A 16912-nucleotide genomic window follows, 5' to 3' on the forward strand; every position below is an offset into this window, starting at 1 on the left:
AAACGGCATGTCTGTTCTTATAACATCCAATTGGCAGAAACATAATCTGTTATATGTTATATGAACAGGACATGGCGTTTGTGTCAAATCATATTCTAATGCCTACTCTGAGTAATTTTTCAATTGAACGTCCGTTATTAGCTGTAATGTTACTGATTATAATAATAACCTTAAAGTACGTACAAAATTAGACGACTGATTTTGTAGTTTCTAATATAAGAAGTTTCCTTTGAATTACATTTACGTACGAATGTTTTGCGAATATCTCATCAGTATTTTGAGGGAATGAAGAGACAGATTTTATTAAAGTTTTGCCATCTACATCGTAATACTAATTTATAATTAGACAGAAGGAGATGGGAGAAACACTTTTTCTTACTCTAAAAATGTGAACCAGAACTTGATTATAGACCTTCCATGACAATAAATAAACTCAAATTTTTTTAAAATCCATTCTAAAAACAAAAAACGGATTCGATGTCGTTAAAACAGTAGCCGTTTTAGAAACATGGGTGTTCAATTCCATTGTTGAATATTTTAGAAACCATATTTCATATTTTGCGGACGCTTTATATTATTAAATATATGGAGCGCTACAAAAAAAGGGAAAATATGTATTAACCCAGTTCGGTTTATTATCAGTCAATCCCTTACTCCGTAGGACTAAATAAAAAAACCAATTCAATAAAAAACTTCCCCCTCCCACGCCCTCTATTCTTTGCTTCTCTCTAAATTTAAGTAGCACGGGGTGTTAACAATTTAGACAGTAAAATGAACCCAACCCTTTCAGCATCTGTTATTTATTTTAGGAGCAATATCGCTTTCATTAATCATTGCGTTGGAGTCGACAGGGTGTCTAACGCATTTTACGAACATCAGACGTGTGCCAACTATGTGACAATGTGTTTAATAACTCCGGTATTGGAGTTTGAAGAGTTTATAGTTGTTTGTTCACGTGAGTGGAGTTTCAATTTCTTCCCAAATAAAACCGAAGTTTGGGAAAACGACAGCGTGGCATTCTAAAGACGGGAAAATGTCCTCCAAATAAATGAGAGAATCCACTCGTTTCAAAATAGATAAATGTAGGTATAGTGACAACCGTTGGTAATTTTCAGGGAAAATGTAGATTCACGCTGAATGTTTTATGCGTTAATTTGTTCATTCGTTTATTTATTTATTTATTTTTTACGACATACGTAGTGAGGTTGTAGAAGTTCAATCAGTAGCAGGAAGCCATCTACACAATCTAAGGTAGGTACTTGATAAAAAATCCTTTGATGTCCTTCCGCAATTTTTTTCTCTAATAGGATTGCGATTTTGTTGGGATTTGTCCATTAAGAGTTGTCCTCAATAACAAAATCAGTAAATATCGATGTCTTTTATTGTTGGGAGAAGTTATCGAGAAAATAATGAGGCTTTATTGAATGAACTTTTTTGTTTTGTAGAAATACTATTTTTAGATTTGGAGGAGTACATAGTTGAAATGATAAAAGTAAATGTACATTTACTGAACGAAATAGATTTTTGAAATATTAGTTGGACATCTCTTGTTAGCTATTTATTTTTATTTTAAATTAAAGTATTCAACTATCTCATGTTTCAAGGCGGCATGTTTACAGCAGATAAAACAGTGACGAACAGAGACCGGACCCGTGAGGGTAACTTCAACTCGTTTATAAATAGGTTCAAGTCCTCGCTGCATTTAGTGAGGCCTAAGTTGCAACTTAACTACGCTTGAATTAACACTATGTTGTTCACAATTATTGTTCTCTCAATATTTTCGTCCATAAAACTGAGTTTGCAATGGGATGATTTTTGCTTTTATATTTAATGTGTAAAGTGACACTTTTTTGTGTCGTGAAAATTAATCTCTCCAACGCGAGGATCGGGTAATCATTGAACTGGTTGTTTGCCGCGTCAATATACTTGCAATTGCTTATAGGTTTCCTAGGATAAATGCTAAAAAGTGTGTTTTATCAACAAGACTTTTACTAAGTACATGAAATCATTTATTATTGTTTCATTAATTTTCAGCTAATTCAAGTGTAACGATTTTTAAATCTAAGCGCGCTCGGTAAGCAAGATCGCGGAAGAGTGGGGTCGGTTTTTATGGGCGCCGAGAAAAAGAGGAGGTGAAGAGCGTTTTTTTGAGCGAATTTAATTGCGGTGAAAAGCGAGATTTTGACAAAATAAGGAACCAATAACAGCTAGGTGAGTGCTTATTTGGCCTAGAATATTTAAATAGCAGGAGGAACTAGGTTCTATGTACGGGTGCCGTCGATACGTGGTTGGTTGCCGTCTCCGCCGTCACTGTCCCATACCCATCGATTCGTGCTTGGTTGCCGTCTCCGTCGTCGCTGTCCCATGCCCCCATACCATGGTAACCTCTTCTAGGGGAACTTTGAACACAAGAGGATCGCCCCGAAGTGCTTCACCAAAAAAGAGCTTATGTAAATTTGCGGAAAGTAGCATGAAAGATCGTAGAGGTGCTACCATTTCGCGAAGGGGGCTTATTAATATAGAGTTATCGAAAATTTGTCTGTTGTCCGTTCGTCAATTCCCCTTTCTTGTTGGGTTAACTACCCAGCTGGCGCCCAAAGGACCCCCCAATATAAAAAAGGCCGGAGAACGTCAAAATCGCCACAGAATATTGCTTAATTATGACGATTATTTAATACAACGATTCAGTTGATTATTTCTACCATCTTGCCATCAATTTCCGGGTGTTCGCTGCACCGGTAAACGCAAGCAGCCATAAAACAGGACGTACGCTTATACATATATGTACGAGTATATGGCCATTTATAATTGAAATTAATAATGTGCAGAGAACTTGCAATTTACCTCAAATTTAATGTTTCTCACAGGGATGATTCAATCCCCAGTAACATTTTATATGTAATAAATATTGAAGTTCTAACATTTAAATAATATGGGTAACGACAATTTTTTTTAGAAAATCAATATTGGTTTTAAATATTGAATATATATTTATTTTCAATGTTCAATACTTATTTAGTTCAGAACATTTAATAAATGTTCTTCATATGAAAGGGGGTATGGATATAAAAAAAAACTTGTATTGAATACAATATTAAATTTATTAAACACAAAAATACATTGTCACTGGAAATAACAGTGTATTTGAAACGTTGCTGCAATATTTATACATTTAAAAATCATTTGTCCTAGAACCAATTCGTTGAAAATTTGTACCAGGTGATTTTTTTTTAATTTCTGCTGTAGTTACCCATGACACTTATGTCAGCAGTGAAACTGAAACTGCTGACATAAGCTTCATGGGCAACCAGAGCATAAATTTAAAAAATCACCTGATGTGAAATACAATATAAATTTTTTAAACATAAAAATACACTGCCAACTTACAATGAAATAAAAATACATTGTCAATGGAATTAACAATGTTCTGCTACATTTCAATCGTTATACAGAAATATTTATTTAATAATTATTTGCTCTATAACCAATTCATTGAAAAGCGGTATAATTAATTAAAATAAAAAAAATCATAGGTACCTCATGTTTTTTTCGATGAGAAGTCATTCTTGCTTTTGTCTGCGCTTAATGAGGTCCTACCATTTTTTAAATTTCAGTAGTTGTGGCGTTTTTGTGACGTTTCCGTGTGGTACCTACAATTAAATTAACTTAACAAAGTTTGTAATTTTTAAGAAATCACATAACTTTACATATTGTAGCCTTGTTAATTGTGAGTTCACTAAAAGAGAGCTTATTTTTTTCCTTGCCCTGAAAACTTGAAAGCAATTTGGCTCATTATTAATAATTTCTTCAAAATTGCATACACGTTTTTTTACGTCTTCTCTTCCTGACAAATAAACATTATTATCAGTCTGAAACTGGTTTATATTTAAATTCTAGAAGTTAAATAATAATAATAATAATAAATGCTTACCAATTCATCCAATTTCTGCGTATCTCCCGCAATTTTTAACTCGATTTCTTCTTTTATTTTTTTTTTTGGTTGCGTCCGGACATTCATCATTTTGTCTCTACATTCATAATATGTTTATATTCAGAAATATTAAACCTCTTAAATATACTTACGTGTTGAGAAATTGCATTTTCTGCATTGCGTGTAGAAGTGAGGTTATGTAGGTTTAGTACTGTTTTCTTGACAAAACGGTATTTACTACACTATTCTGAATTTATCGCAGTACCGATAACCACAATTCACAATAGGACAAACACCATGACTTACACAAAATACTTTTTGAACCACCAACAGAAAATATGTATATGTTGCACATTGCGCAAACGCGTTCCAGCAGAGCAAGCGCATCTGTAGCTTAGATCATATAATAAATAGATACCAATACTCAAACTCAAAGGTGTGACTAGACATGAAGCTATCTGTTGTCGTTTTCTGCGTCAAGGGGAGTAGTATAATGCTATCCTTGTGTGATCACTACATCTTCATCTTTGTTATATGCATTTCATCTGTATATGTCTATTTCACTTCCATCCTTGTACTGCACCAGCGCAACAAATCGCTTTTGACAGATGTTTCTTCTAACCTCTCTTTCGAGTTGTTGTACAAAAAACAATTTTAGAATTTAGAACAAAGATCCTATTTTAAGTGATGTAATCATAAAGGATCACAATTGTTGCCCAATAATTTACTATTCCTTTCGTTATCTACTGTGAATTATTTATAAAATCAAGCTGTCAACATCTTTCTTCCGAAGTTAGTTCAGACATACTTCCTAAAATTTAGGCGCGCAAAATTCAAATAGTGATCAGGCAAGGATAGCTTCATTATAATCCCTCCATGCATGAGAGAGATGTGTGACAGGAGGATGTCGTCACAGGCTGTCCTAGGGAAAGAACACGGCATGGTGGTATCTATTTATTATATGATCTAAGATCTGTAGGTGAAACGCAAATTTAAGTAAGTTTTATAAAAATAATGAATAAAATTGTTATTTTTTGTTCGCAAAAATAAAAAAAAACATTACTTTTTAATGAGGAATTAATAGTGTGCAAAGCGAGATTTCGAATAGTGTCAATTTCACAATAGATGGTATTTTTTCAAATCAATTATTAATATTGCTCCAATAAAAACCCTATGAAATAAATTACCTACAAGTTGTCCCAACATGGTACTTTTTTTTTCATTTTTGTTGTTCGGTATCTTGATAAAAAGACATTTCATAAATATGTAAAATATGTTGAAATTCATATATAAATTTATAAATATAAAATGAATATTATATAAATATTTGTAATATCTAGGCAACATTTAATATTATATCAATCTATACATATAAAATTGTTTGTCCTGACTGACTGATTCATCAACGCAGAGCCTAAACTACTGCAGCTAGAAACATGAAATTTGGACAATAGTTTGCTTTTGTGATGTAAACACCCACTAAGAAAGGAACTTGGGAAATTCCACCCCTAAAAGGGTGAAAAGGGGTGGTAAAGTTTGTACAGGAAGACTATTTCCTAACCATTTCTGTTGTAAATATTTACGTGAAACTTGGTATTAATGCTTTTCAACACAAATAACGAAAACGTATTTCACCATTTTCCGAAATTCAATCCCTAAGGGGGTAAAAAGTGGTGGATAAGTTTGTACGGGAAAACTACTTCTGTTGCACATTTTCACGTGTAACTTGGTATTAGTGCTCTTCAACACATATAATGACACACGTATTTCAGCATTTTCCGAGATTCAACCCCTAAGGGGGTAAAAAGTGGTAACTAATTGTGTATGGGAAAAATATTTCTATTGCAAATTTTTGCTTGGAACTTAATATTAATGCTTTTCAACACAAACAATGTAACGCGTATTTCAGCTGTTTTTGAGATTCTACCCCTAAGAAGATCAAATGAGGTGACAAAGTTTATATGAGAAAAAATATTTGTATGGCGATGTTTACTTGAAATGTTGTATTAATACCCTCCAACACATTTGTTACTTGAAATTTGGTAATCATGTAAAATTGTTTGTCTTGACTGTCTTTAAATTTTTTTTTTGATATTCATCCCCAACGGAATATAATTTGGGTGGAAATGTGAGAAACAGGAGAAGTTAAGTATTAATCCAAAAGTGGTTAAAAATCAAAGTTTAAAATAGTTAAATATGTTTTTCGCATATTAGAGGTAGTAAGATTATTGGAAAAATCAGTCCTAAGCGTTTGAAATTGAAGAAGTTGTATGGAAATAGGGAGGGCGCGACGTCATCGAGTAAGCGACTGCGAAGCGAACGCGGTCTGCGGTCGGACGCGTGAGGCCAAAACGGCGTTGACGGTTGTGTTTTATGTCACGAATTGTCAGAGTATTTCTCCCGTAAGTATTCTAATTTTGTGTTTCCGTGTATAAAATGAGGTAACTATACCAAAAAATATCCTTGAATTCTCCTCAAAGAAAAAATCTATTAAATATATATGCAAATGTGTTAATAAAGGATCCAACCAGGATTATTTGGTCTTGAAAATCACAATGATGAGGTCAAATTATATGAAAGTGGTCGATATATTAGCAGCTGGAGAATCTTGGCCTTTCCTATACATGAACAATTTCCAGTGGTTTTTCATCTCGCAGTGCACTTGGAAAATGGCCTGCTGTCTATTTTAATCCTAACGACTTTAATAATGTAACTGAAAAGGTAAATAATTCACAGAAAACTATTCCTCTATCATTTTTTGAGCTTTGCAAAGCGGATACTTTTGCAAAAATCTTTCTTTATGTTGAAGTACCTTAATACTATGTGTGGAAAAGTACCAAATTTGAGAGATGAAAAAGTGGAAACAATGTAGATGGTTCGTCGGGAGTCAAAAGAGATCAAGCTTTGAGCAGAGTGTACACCGTTCACCCTAATAACGCGGTATGTTTCTACCTTGATCCTCTTCTTCATGCGCTGAGAGGGCCAACATAATTCTCGGATTTAAAAACTGTTGGTAGTGTCGTTTATTTCACATATCAGTCATTATGCAAAGCTTTGGGTTTGTCAAGTTAAGTCAGAGTGTCAAGAGAGTGTTCAGATTATAAATGAAGTGTACAACAAGTGTCTGATTTCCATTAAAGACACGGTGCTGTCTTTAGGAAGACAATGTTGAGAGTACTATGGTTTGCCTGTAAGACGTGAAGAAGTCATACAAAACAGAGACTATCTCAGAGAGATTAGCTATGACATACTTTTATAGGCACAACGAAACTTTATTAAATACAGAATAATATCAAATTTACAACCAAGTTAGATAGGTCAGGTAAATGTTTGTTTTTACATAGCTGCCTACAGCTATTAGCGACAAAAATATCCAAATATTTTAAATCTTTACTCAAACATATGTTAACATGGGGTATAAAATTTAACATGGGAATCCTTATGGTCACTTATAAAAAAAAGATGTACTGTATTATACTCCTATGTTATAGAATAACTTTGTTTCACCCCCCCCCCTCCGTCGTATTTAAAAATTCACGGGACTCTAACTCAAACTTTCAGTTTTTATTTCATACACCTAAGGGTAATGGATGCTTACATTACGAAAGGAACCTTCTGTCCAAATTTCGTGTTTCTATAGCTCCAGTAGTTATGTTGATTTGTCAGGCGGAGGACAAACACTTTTATATATTGTTATTAATGAAGACTGCACAAACTTAAAAAGTAATAAAATTGAAATAAAAAAATAAATCAGGGGATGAAAAATAATGTGTCCTAATTGCGAAATCCACGCAAGCGGAGCTGCGGGTAACAGCTAGTCTTGTATAAATATTAGAAAAATATTGCTTGCTACTGGGGATGGTTGCTATTAAGATAGGTAAATGTTTTCCAGTAGAGTTTTTAAAACTTCACTTCTTTCGTGTCTAGATTTTTATCAGGGGCGTCTCGTGATATGCGGTATAGAAACATGTGCCTGCCACAAACATTTCGTTATATGACTGTCTCATTGGTGTCGTTAAGGGTTTAATTGGTTGCCTACATTAGATTATATTTATTATTATTTCTTTAATTTGGAAATAAAGAATTTGTAAACTGTGATGTCCAAATTTGAATTAAAATTTCGCGCTGAAAAAAAAAACAAGGGCTTACCCAAAATCATCATCGCAGATTTTTCGATGCCTTTGCTTTCGGGTTTTTGCATTAATGAAAACATTGTAAGACTTGCAGATTTTTCCGAAGTTCCAGAATTTATCAATTAGTTACTTACTTTAATTCATCAAAAAAAAAAAAAAAAACTAAAACAATATTGATTTTAATCTGTGTTAATGCAGTATTAATAAATTTCTCAATTTCTATGATTTTTCTCCAAAATTATGATTCATTTTGCACTCTTCGAGAAACTTAAATGATGTTCTGACATTTAATTTAGAACCTAATTTGTTGCCAAAAATTGCCTCGAGTCTCTTAATAAGAATATTAGAGGCGTTCTTGAGTTATTTTTTTTCTGTAACAAGACGCCGCCTCCGCCGCAAACTCTATGCAAGATTTTTCATGAAATGTAGACATTGGATCAAATGACACGTTGAAGTGATGTTTTTAGCATTTTTGGTAAGAAATTTCACTGAATAAGCATCGCAATATTTCAGAATGGGAGGAGCAAAAATGTTTAACTTCCCTTGGTGGATGCTTTTTGCTCTTGACGTTATAGAAATATTGGACTGAACGGAATTTTCATATTAGAAATCTGGCGGACGTGTTAGGGTACCTGAGTATCTAATTTTATGTACTTACTTTACCCACATATTCCCGAATCATATCTATTATATTTAGAGTACTTTATTTCAGCGGAGAAGAAAAAGGAAAGCTAACGAAATAATGTCGACAACGAGTGTAATAACATTTGTCAGATTCAGGATAACAATAGCCGTATGCTTAAACAACATTTATTTTTCATGATAAGAACAGACGACAATCTTAGTAAATAACCTATATTAAGTTTATATTCAGGAATCCCTAAAATACGAGCTGAAGTTCATCTAAAACTGGGGTTCCTTTCATTGATTTACTTTTACTTACGTAGTCAGTTCTCCGAGATCTATTCTGTAATGTTCCATTACAATAATCAGACGTTACAATAAATGTCACTTGTTCCAAAGAGAACACAACTCGAGCAGGTTGGAAAGTTTTAATTCCAAACACACAAATTACTCTTTGAATTAACCAAACCTACCGAATTTAATTTTGTCTTGATAATGTCAAGTAACTAGTGACTTGATATTCATTTTGGAAATTTTGATTTACTTTAATAATTTTTTTCCAGAGAAATAAAAAACATGTACATGAGTTTAATGCTAGAGATAAACAAAAACCTTCGTGTGCTCGCCGCGTGCTCAATTTCTCAAGGATCATGAAAATTAATTGGTGATTTCAGTTTACCGAACATTAAGTGGAAAAGTGAGGATATTGAATCGATAACTATCACTCGGCTTCTAAATTGGAATTTCTAGACAACTTAGAATATTTAGGTGTTCAATAAATGAACAACGTTGTAGACTGTATCTGTTTCTTTCAAACCACGAGAAGGTTTGTGTAAATAAAATCTAATTTCACTTAACCACACTCGATATCCATTTCCAACGTACTTATATATTTACAAAACCAGAGTGATATTCATTATTGACAGTTTTATAACTTAGGAATCTTCAACTGGGAACTACTGTTTTCACTATTTAATTCAATCATTGCTTATACGAATTTCTTTTGCACACTTTCAATTTTGATTTTTTTTTCAAAAAATCTGTGTGTCTAGGGTAAAGAATTAAGACAGATTGATAAACCACACGTGCGGGGATATGTCGTTTTATAAAATTTAAATAACATTTACTTTGTACAATTTTTGGTGACGTTATCACATTGACAGAGAGATTTTTTTACCATCTACACGATATTCCTAGCATACTATAAAATTTGACAATCGCTGCGGTAGTTTCTGCTTAATAAAAATCTAAACAAACATACAACAAACGATAGATAGACAGCGCCAGATAGACTGCAGACAGATGGAAACAGGAAACCTACTCTTTCGTATTCCCGGGAATGAGACGGCGAGAATATATGAAAGTATAGCCATTCGCTAGAATGCTAGATGAACTCTATTTACGCCCAGGAAGTAAAAATAATAGCACTTCAGATTTTCACGTTTTCAACAGGTGATACGAGCCTCCTTCGTTTAAATTCAATTTCCTCAGTGTGTATATCACAGAAAAATCCCAAAAGGTCTAACCGTGTCTCGTCCAGATGACCATCACTTAACTTTTCCGGTGTACACACACTATTTGAAGATCTCGTTTTGGTTCTATTCATTTTTCTTTACGTTTCTACAAAACTTCCAACCTTGTTATAGCAGTTGCAAGAAAAGTTAAACATTCACTTGCTTTCTTTTGAACTCAATTCTCGCATAATTTAATAATCCGGTTTGTGTTTCTGACATTATTGCACATATTTTCTTATTTAAAGACGAGTAGATAAAAATTCTCGTGGACAATAAAGAGAAATAGGAGATTTTATTACCAGGCTATCAGTGCCAATACCAGATAAACAGAGAGAAAAAGCAGTTCGCTCGAAATCCCATAAACTGAAATGTGTTTGATTCGTATCAGGCTGCGTTTCAGATGGCTATTAGCCGGTGAAGCAGTGCTGCCGAGCGTTAATTATTTAGACACAGAAACAAATCGCGTGGTAAATTTTACTGGAGTGCTTTGTTAAATTTTAACACAGGATTTGGCTTTCACTGTTACGTGCGCAAGTAAGGGAAAATAACGAATTCTCGTATAATTTGCTTTGAAAAGTGCAACTGCATGTAATGGCATTCAGCCACTGTGAGCAATTGAATCAGGATAATTTAGAAGAAATCTGTTTTTGGTGAACGCTGTTTTGGGTTTCGCGGAATGTATGTATGTGCATTTTTGGTCCGAGAAATATATTAAAATATGTTTAAAATGATACTGCTCTAAATTAAAACGTCACCAAGTTTTTACTCGGCACGTTGTAGATTTGAATTATATGAAAGTTAGCAGGGTTTGAAAAGTGTCTTTAGATGTCGAATAGAAAATAACTCTTTTTACAATTTAAATTGACAAGATGAATAGTCGCACAACATAACATTTCATTACCTTGTAACTAGATTTTATCTTGGATCCTAATACAGGCAAACACATTTCTCCTAGCGCTCTGCAGAGATAAATTCAAGAGAAGACCTTCATTAAGTCGTGAAATAAAATGGCGGAAATTGTTCTAATATTAGTGAACTCACTAGGGAAAGAGACCGTAAATAACAACTAGAAGAAATTGCAAGGAGCATTTATTTAAATAAATGCTTATATTCAGTAGTTCTAGGAACAAAAATATTATAAACAACATAAAAAATACTGTTTCGCGTAAAAGTTGTAATAAATTAAACGAAAATTTAAACAACTTTAAAGATTTTCACAGTTTTAGTCAATTCAGTTCTATAACAAACAACTACAATCGTAATTTACATCTGATCTCGGATTTCCAGGTCTGAGTGGACAAATTCAAAAACCCATTTTTAACTGAAGATACACATTGACTTGCAGTCTATAAAAGCTAGTTATGAGAAACTCAAAAATATGTAAAACAACGATACAATTTTATTCCACTACAAAAATATCAAAAACGAAATGTCGTAATTATTCTGACATATTCTTATCACGAAAAGTGGCAAATCGGCAATATTTGTAAATGTCATAGGCCACTGTATCTATGACACATTTATGAAAGTCCTATTACTGGTACCAACCGCTCACACCGAGAAAAATTTTCTAACTCAGCCTAAGTGTTTTGAATAATTGAAATGAGTGATTGATCCCGCTAGTAGAACACAGAACACAGCTAATAATAAATTGGGAAAAATGCATTTGGAATCATTAATTATTATAAAACAAAGCGCAATAAACAGCATGTTTCCATTTTTGCAAATTTTTCCATGACCTTTTGAATTTACATTACCATAGTGTAGTGTTAAGCCAGTTTTCAATCCAAATGCTTGTAAAAGTTTTTTTCTAATTAATTAATATGAATTTAATAATTTCTTGCGTATAGGTAAGTCATATTTCTAAAATATAAAAGCGAATACAAATTTTACACAAAATTATATTTTTGGGTAGAACAAATGTTTTTGTATATTTAAATGTGTTTCTGCATGCCACTTTTACTAGGCTTAAAAGACAGGCCTACATTAATATGTATGCTATAAAACGGCCGAAATGTAAGTCTAATCTCCACATCGCGCATCGCACGAGAACGCGTCTGAGTACTTTGTGTATGTAAATATTAATGAGAAGGAAAAACGATATCACAAGTTAAAGGATTAAGAGATAAGCTCTGTTTGAAAAAATGGTCTTAGTGCAGCAATTGAACGTTTCCGGTTGTTAAAAAAATAAACTGCCGTCGCGTTAATTAATAAATCCTTAATTTTTAATTAAGTCATTAAGAAAAGATTTAAAGCTTTAATTACGTCATCGTAAGCGGAGAGGGAAAATTTTCAAAGTTGAGTTTTATTTTAAATATGTTTATCAAGTTTTGATCTCTACTGAAATACTAGAACTGGGTTAATTTATTGATGACTGCAATAAATAATATACTTTATATTGTAGTGATAAATATACAACACGGTCACACAGTCAATTGACATATGGCAGCCTTCATCCAAAAACTACTTTATATTCTGGTGTCAGTTTATTAACCGATGATTTATTCTACGAGTAGATAATAATTCCAGTTTAAAGCTTTTTTTGCTCAAGTACTAACAGTCGTGGAGACGGATGACAAGAAAAAGATGTATGATTCACTGAGACGACATTTTAAAAAGATGTTGAAACAAGCGTTATGGGAGAATTATTAATCATCGCTATCTTTAACAGTTCCGGTGTTATCATTAATTTTAACGCAGGAAATTATTTAGTGTTTTGCAAGACGTTGTTTATTTTCAGGGAAATTGAAATTAATTTTAATTATTTTTGCGGACACATAATTAACAAATCAAAGATAAGTGTTTTTTTAATTGCTTGTTATATTTTTGGCTGTTTTCAACAAAAATTACTTGTCATGAATGCAGGGTTGGTATTTTATTACTAACAATGCATTTAAAAAAAAATCAAACTTGAAAAGTATTTTTGTGCTAGTCTTGACGTTGTTCTATAGTTTGTGACGCTATTAACTTTTGAGTTACGACGTCACGGGCAACTTTTGGGAGGAAAAGTTAAATTTTACAGCTCTCTTGATATTTTTACACCCATCACCAGTATGAAAACTAATTATCTAATAAATTTAGTGAAGGAAAACTAATGAAAACTTAAATTTAAGATTAAGAACGAGGGAAATTTAGTAGTGGCATGTAAATTTTAAATTCTCTTGTTCGACAAACTAGTTTCTAACATTTAGCTAAGACATCGTAATACAGAACAGTTTTTCATAGACTAATTTTCATTTTTTAGGTAAGGTAGATTATTATTTTTAGACATACCAGTAACTCGAAAATGACCGGCATTTAGGCAAAGCAGCATACAAATTCCTGTGATATTATTCTCTAATCTTGCCGCATCCCCATGAGGCTGGTGTAAATACCAATCATTTATCCGCGCATCGCCTGAAAAGTGACCTACACTACACTGATCTACTTCTACTAACTACCCTGACTGACATATCAGACTGTTCGCTATATTTATTAACAATGTGACATGAACTTTTCGACAAAATATTTAATTTAACTGTTGCGTTAATAAACATTCTGAAAAATAGCACATTAATCTGAAATCTTCTTTTGGAAAGAAGGCGAAACCACAAAAAATACATTTATGGATTTGTAAAAGTTCATTACGGTACTTATCAATGGACAAATTAATAGATATACCTAAATAATATTATACAATACAACAGAAGCCCATGTCAGTGTTTGTTTCTGTACAAAAGACTTTATTCAGCCTCATAAATAAATTAGAGGAGAACGTTTGTCCCGGCGCCGCCACCATTTTTGAACACTTGAGGGAATTAGGTTCAAGGAAGATCTCTAATTAATTACAGGCTCTGAAGGGTCGCATCCTACCAACTCGACAAGATTAAACAGCCACATGTTAACCACATGACATGGACTTGTTTGCAAAAGAGTAAGGTATTCATTCATAACATTACCGCAAACTTGCCTCTGACGAAGTTGCTAAGAAATTCAGGAGGGAGCAACTTGCTTGAAAGTGTTTATTGATTTATGCAGGATGTTAGCCAACTGTAAAATATTTTTAAGAAAAGCTATTAAAGCATGAAGTATACGTAACATGCAGTGTGTGTATTTATTGTTAAGTCATTTCTTTTGTAAAGTTTTCAGATATGAAAACATTTAATACATAGTTTAATGTGCTGCTAGTTTAGCTGTAAAAAGAAACAGAGAAAGAATGGTGTACAAGAAATTGTATTATAAAAAAATACATATATATTTTCAGTACTATTGTATAAAATGATAAAAAGTCTTTTAAAATGTAGTAATGAGAGTAAGTGTGTTATATTATATATGATTGACAGATACACACTAGATCTTTGGGTTATAATGTTAAATAAACTGGTCGAAATAAGTTAAGGATATTAAAAAGTCAACTAATCCAAAAAAAAATCTGGCGATTTTATAACATAAATTAATGAAGAGCAGTATGTTGAGTATGTTTATAAGGTTTTATTCGAAAAATATATCTGCAACACCACAAGAAATAAAAAGAAAGCAAAATCCTAACACCACCGGGCAAACAGGTAGGCGTAAAATAGCCTTAATCAGGGCCTTAATAATGTGTTACACCACCGCGATTTTGGGCACACTCCTGTACACGTCTGGGCATACTGAGTATCAAGCGATCCAACATCTCTTGATCTAAATTGTCCCATAATATGGGAAGAAGAGGACGCATATCTCTTAAGTGACCAGGAGGTGGTTGGTGCTCAATGAATGCTCGGCCAAGCATATTCCAAGCATGTTCGATAGGGTTAAGATCTGGTGAACGTGCTGGAAGCGGTAAACGTTCAATACCGAGAGTCTGCAGGCGCTGCGTCACACGGCGGGCTCGATGTGGAGTTGCGTTATCATCCAGAAATCGAAAATGGGGCTCCAAATTATAGCGATAATTGTCAACAATATCGTCTATAATGTCAGCCTCATAAATTTGGGACGTCATATTGCGTTCGCAAACGTACAGCTCCGTACGACCTCCAAGAAAAATGCCTCCCCATACCATAATTGTTCCCCCTTTAAAGGGATGTACTTCTTGGACATACCGGTCATCAACTCGTCTGCCTGGGGCTCTCCATACTCGAACAGTACGTCGGTCGCTATAAAGACCAATTCTGCTCTCATCTGTAAACATTACAGTTGACCATTCATTTTGCCAATTTAGCCTTTCTTCACACCATGCCAATCTGGCACGTTTATGTTCATGAGTTAAAGGAACCGTTCTTAAAGGTCTCCTACATAGTAACTCTGTCTCTTTGATTCGATTCAGAACAGTTCTTGGCGTTACAGAAGTACCAGTGGCGTGTAAAAGCTCCTGCCTGAGTAAAGTACAGTGAGATCTGGGATTTCTCCGGGCTTCTCGAATCAATAAACGATCTTCACGTATTGTTGTAGCCCTGGGTCTACCTTGCCTTTGTCGTTCAATTACAGATCCAGTTTCTTGGTACCGATTACTTAATCGTGAGACCACACTTTGACTCACATTTAACATTTGAGCCACATCTACCTGGCGGGCACCAGCTTCTAACATTCCTATGGCTCTATTGGCAGCATCTGGTGATAAATGTCTTCTTTGCATTTTAGAAAGCTTAATTTTGACAATTACTCGCTATACTGTCACCAAAATGTAAGGAAATAAACATTTGAATGTACTGCCTCTTGTGATAATTTTGTAATTTTTTTGATAACTTTTTACGCATTCGTCCAAAAACTTTATTACTCACGGATGTGTTACACAAAGCCATAAGACACATATCCACGCCACCTTTGATACTTTTTCGCCAGTGGAAAAAAAAAATATCCTTAACTTATTTCGACCAGTTTACAAGGCGACTATAAAAGATCGGATATCAAATTCGTTTTGGAAAATCTGACATTTCTGACAAGCGGTGGATAGTCATCAATTACCATCACGAAGCAGCAAAATTTACAAAATTTCAAAGCCAACTTAATGTACTATCTTTCATAATCGTCTTGTATGAACTTTCATAATAATAAATTTTGGAACACTAAATTAACGGATTTATACAGGTATATGGAGACTATTGGAGAGTGAAATGTTAATTTGTTGAGAAGATCTTATCATTGCAAAACAAAGATGACACTTTTAAACTGGTGTTCTTTTAGTTTCAATTTTTAATCAAATATATATACTTCAATTATATTTAGGTACTTTAACGTTCACTGAAATACTTTCGTCTTGAAAATAACCCTAATGTTAACATTTTCGTTTTAATTTTTACAGTTTTAATTTAAATCAATCAATATTAAGACAATACAAACCACATGAGTATTATTAAAAAATAAATGACAATGAATTAATCAAAAATTTAAAAATACTATCCTATGATTATACATACATATTAAAATATTATTCTCATAATACCAACTTGCCAATATATCTCAGAGAATGTCGGATTCGTTTTTTGCAGTTATGACAGGACATGTACTGCAGAAAATAGGCTTTATGACTGTTCTAATTTATTGCAGAGCATTTTATCGCAATTTTTCGGAGAATTTGAAAAAAAGTTGTGTTTAATGTTCTGTTCTAAATTTTTGCTGTACGATGTTGCTTTAACTTATTTAAAATTAATAACTCTGCAAGTAACATCAAGGCTTATCTTGAAAGAGTTTTTTTTTTGTCTAACGAAACTAGCAATTCATTGATTCGAATAAGAATTTTTTTGAAATGG

At 33.2% G+C, this 16912-nt stretch overlaps 1 long non-coding RNA gene across 2 annotated transcripts; it reads right to left on the reverse strand.

Annotated features, from left to right (window-relative positions):
• Positions 1-3565: 3565 nt before the first annotated feature.
• Positions 3566-4274, reverse strand: LOC135134763 (uncharacterized). Of its 2 annotated transcripts, none has more exons than XR_010281375.1 (4): positions 4084-4274; positions 3932-4028; positions 3708-3875; positions 3566-3650 (listed from the first exon to the last, which is right to left on the reverse strand). It is a non-coding gene; the product is annotated as an uncharacterized LOC135134763 (long non-coding RNA). The 2 variants fall into 2 exon arrangements; XR_010281376.1 differs by having other exon boundaries at positions 3568-3650; positions 3703-3875.
• Between the last annotated feature and the right edge of the window lie 12638 nt (positions 4275-16912).

This window comes from Zophobas morio, unplaced genomic scaffold (assembly GCF_036711695.1).
Source record: "Zophobas morio isolate AGI-343-1 ecotype UQ-CSIRO unplaced genomic scaffold, CSIRO_AGI_Zmor_V1 ptg000023l, whole genome shotgun sequence".
NCBI classification, from domain to species: Eukaryota; Metazoa; Arthropoda; class Insecta; order Coleoptera; family Tenebrionidae; genus Zophobas; species Zophobas morio.